General features: G+C 51.4%; 1 long non-coding RNA gene across 1 annotated transcript; it reads left to right on the top strand.

Moving 5' to 3' along the window:
* The first annotated feature begins 858 nt into the window (after positions 1 to 858).
* LOC117096707 lies at positions 859 to 1,964 on the top strand. Its single transcript, XR_004442601.1, has 3 exons — positions 859 to 1,368; positions 1,453 to 1,455; positions 1,951 to 1,964. It is a non-coding gene; the product is annotated as an uncharacterized LOC117096707 (long non-coding RNA).
* Positions 1,965 to 4,018: the final 2,054 nt, after the last annotated feature.

The raw sequence follows: 4,018 nt of genomic DNA, 5'->3' as shown, positions 1-4,018 counted from the left end.
GGGGCCCTATCTGCATCCAACAGCCTGTGCTCTTACGTGTGACCAAGGAAAGGAGCTCAAGTTGGAACTTCTATGTAAATGACAAGCAGAGCTCCAAAGTTTGAAACCTTTCTAGCCTGGCCAAGTGGTCCCAAAGAAAAGCTGGCTCTCAGGGGTAAAACTCATGAAGGCTCCAGAAATGTGCGTCCAATGGAGCCCAGCGCTAATAGCCAAGACGATGGGGGAAAAGCCTTGGAGGTATTTCACAGATGTTTGCAGCAGCCCTTGCTGTGACAGGCCCCGGGGCCTAGGAGAGAAGAATGGTTTCCTGGGCCAGCCCCGTAGCCCTGCTGCTGCTGCGTGCAGCCTCAGGACACTGCTGCCTGCATCCCTGCAGCCCCAGCTCTTGCTCCAAGCTTGGCTGAAAAATGCACAGGTACAGATTGGTTGACTGCTTCAGAGGGTGCAAGCAAGAAGCCTTCCTGACTTCTGCATAGTGTTAAGCCAGCGGGTTGACAGAGCACTAGTCCAGAGGCTTGGGAGCCTCCGTCTAGATTTCAGAAAATGTATGAAAATGCCTGGGTGTCCAGACAGAAGGCTGCCAAAAGGGCAGAGCCTCATGGGCCACCTCGACTAGAGCGGTGCAGAGGCAGAATACGGGGTTGCAGCCTCCACACTGGAGGCCACCATCATGCAGATCCCAGACTCCTAGACCCAGCAAGAGTTTTGGACCCTCTGTGGGTAAAAACTACAGGCGCTCAACACCAGCACAGCCTATGAGGGCAGCTTGGGGGGCCGAAGACTGCAAAGCCACAGGTGCGGAGCTGCCCCAGGCCTTGGGAGCCCAGCCCTGACACCGGGGACAGGGAGTAAGAAAGGATGACTTTGGAGCTGTGTGTTTGAGTAACTGTCCTGCTGGGTTTTGGACCTTCACGGGACCTGTAAGTCCCGTGTGTGTTTTGTTGTCTCTGGCAAAAGTCTGTCTTTTGGGTGGGAATTCTTATTCAATGCCTGGACAATCATTGTACCTTGGAAGGAGTTAACTTGCTTTCATTTCAGAGGCCCAGAGGCAGAAGGGACTGCAGCTTTGTCTCAGATGAGACTTTGGGCTTGAGACATTTGAGTAAATGTTGGAATGAGTGAAGATCTTGGGGGTCTTAGCCAAGACGACGGGGAAGAGTCATTGAAGGCATTTCATAGCTTCACTTCACGGTCCTAATTTTCCCTATGATCGTACCAAAAAGGGGTTGAACTGGCTGACGGTTCTGCAGGCTGTAGAAAAGGACAGTGGCTTGGGGAAATGGTAGGTCAGACATCATTGTATTTTGCAAAGTGAGAAGCACATGAGATTTTGGGGGGCAGGGACAGAATAATCAGATTTGGCTGTGTGTCCCTGGAGACACTGATGGGGAATTGTAATCAGAAATAGGAAAAGTGGGGCCAGGTGGAAGGTAATTGAATGATGGAAGGCAGTGGGTGTTGGAAGGTGGGGATTGGGGAGAATGGGGGATTATGGTGGGGATGAGGGGTAAAAAGTGGGCCTTGGGGGAGGATCCCTCAGAAATGGTTAAACACCGTCTCCTTAATGTTCCCTCATGATGGTGAGTTGTGGTGATGGTTTCCGAGCTGTGAGACTGAATGGATACCGGCCTCCTGGGTATTGGACTTGCGCCGGGCCTGTGATCCCATTTGTGTTATGTTCCTGGCAAACCTCTACCCTTTGGATGGAGAAAAGTTCCCCGATGCCTGTAGTGTCGTTGTAGCTTGAAAGAAAAGAACTCCCTTTTAAGTTGAGCGACTCATAGGCAAAAGGGACTGTAGCGTTTTCTCCGGTGAGATGGTGAACTTTTTACACTTGAGTTAATGGTGAAGTGACTTAAGACTTGGTAACTTTTGAGAAGGCATAATTGTATTTTCCTGTGTGAGAAGGATAGGATATTCGGGGTTGAGGGTCAGAATAACATGGTTGAGCTGTGTGTCCCTAGCTAAAGTCGTGCATGATTGTGATCCTGAATGTTGCAGGTGGGGCCGGGTGGGAGGTGATTGATTCATGGATGGGAGAGGGGTGGGGTTGGAAGTCAAAAGAGGTGGGTTAGGTGGGGAGGAGTTGGCTGTCTGTAGGTGGGTGGTAGGAAGGGAGTAGCCTGCTGCAGGGGCAGAGGCTCATGGAAAACCTCGAGCAGGGCAGCGTACCTGTGGCTTTGCAGGCTTTAGCCCCCATGGCTGCTCTCGTGGGCTGGGCTGGTGTTGAGTTGCCTGCAGCTTTTCCATACTGAGGGTGGGAGCGGTTGGTGGGTCTGTGACTCTGGGGTCTGGAGGAGGGTGGTGTCCTGGGTGGGGGCTCCAAGGCCATATTTTCCTTCTGTGCTGCCCTAGTAGAGGTTTTCCAAGAGGCTCTGCCTCTGCATCAGGCTTCTGTCCGGAAACAGGAGGGGGTGGAGGTGGGTTGGGGTGGCGGATCCCTCACCGGTGGTTAATCCTCTTGATGCTGAGCTCATGATAGTGAGTTCTCGTGAGATCTGGTCGTATAAGAGGATGTGGCACATCCTCTCTCAGTCTTGCTCCTACTCCTGCCATATTCATTGCTGTTTTCCTTCTGGCCTGATTGGGAGGCTTCCTGAGTCCTCCCGGAAGCAGAAGCCGCTATGCTTCCTTTACAGCCTGCAGAACCATGAGGCAATTGAACCCCTGTTTGTTATGACCATACAGAACGTAAGTAGTGCAAAGTGGAGCTATGGAATATCTTCAGTGTCTTTTCCCCCATCGTCTTGGCTGTTAGCACTGGGCTTCTCTTTAATGCAAATATCTGAAGCCTTCTAGAAGTTTCCCCCTGAAAATGGGCTTGTTTTTCTTCCACACTGCCAGGCTGCAAGAAAGATAGCTGAAAATGTGAAGCAGGTTCAGAAGTGGGTAACAGCCAGAGATTGGAGGGTTTGGAGAGCTCGAAAGAAGGCAGGAATATGAGGGAACGTTTGGGCCATTGTAGAGACATGTGAAATCGTTGTGATTAAAAGGCTGACAGAAGGATGGACAGTGAAGGCCAGGCTTATGCGGTCTCAGATGAAAATGAGGAACTTAGTCCAGTCCGTCATTGATGGCCATTTGGGTTGGTTCCAAGTCTTTGCTATTGTGAATAGTGCCGCAATAAACATGTGTGCCACCAACACGGCACAGGTATCCGTATGTAACAAAGCTACACATTGTGCACATGTACCCTAGAAGAGAAAGTATAATAAAGAAAAATGAGGAAGTTACTGGGAGCAGGAGCCAAGGTTCCTTTTGTTTTCCTGTAGCAAAGAGCATGGCTGCAGGGTGACCTTGCCCTGGAGATCTGTGAAACTTCCAACGTGAGGGTGAGGATGTAGCGTGTTTCTGGTGGAATGGACCTCTAGGCAGCATAGCAGAAAAGGGGCCCTATCTGCATCCAACAGCCTGTGCTCTTACGTGTGACCAAGGAAAGGAGCTCAAGTTGGAACTTCTATGTAAATGACAAGCAGAGCTCCAAAGTTTGAAACCTTTCTAGCCTGGCCAAGTGGTCCCAAAGAAAAGCTGGCTCTCAGGGGTAAAACTCATGAAGGCTCCAGAAATGTGCGTCCAATGGAGCCCAGCGCTAATAGCCAAGACGATGGGGGAAAAAGCCTTGGAGGTATTTCACAGATGTTTGCAGCAGCCCTTGCTGTGACAGGCCCCGGGACCTAGGAGAGAAGAATGGTTTCCTGGGCCAGCCCCGTAGCCCTGCTGCTGCTGCGTGCAGCCTCAGGACACTGCTGCCTGCATCCCTGCAGCCCCAGCTCTTGCTCCAAGCTTGGCTGAAAAATGCACAGGTACAGATTGGTTGACTGCTTCAGAGGGTGCAAGCAAGAAGCCTTCCTGACTTCTGCATAGTGTTAAGCCATCGGGTTGACAGAGCACTAGTCCAGAGGCTTGGGAGCCTCCGTCTAGATTTCAGAAAATGTATGAAAATGCCTGGGTGTCCAGACAGAAGGCTGCCAAAAGGGCAGAGCCTCATGGGCCACCTTACCGGGGTCCAGCCCTAGCG

This window comes from Trachypithecus francoisi, unplaced genomic scaffold (genome assembly GCF_009764315.1).
Source record: "Trachypithecus francoisi isolate TF-2019V2 unplaced genomic scaffold, Tfra_2.0 Lachesis_group14, whole genome shotgun sequence".
In the NCBI taxonomy this organism is placed as follows: domain Eukaryota; kingdom Metazoa; phylum Chordata; class Mammalia; order Primates; family Cercopithecidae; genus Trachypithecus; species Trachypithecus francoisi.
The sequence above is the reverse complement of the archived record's forward strand: the minus strand, read 5'-3'. Positions and strand labels throughout refer to the sequence as shown.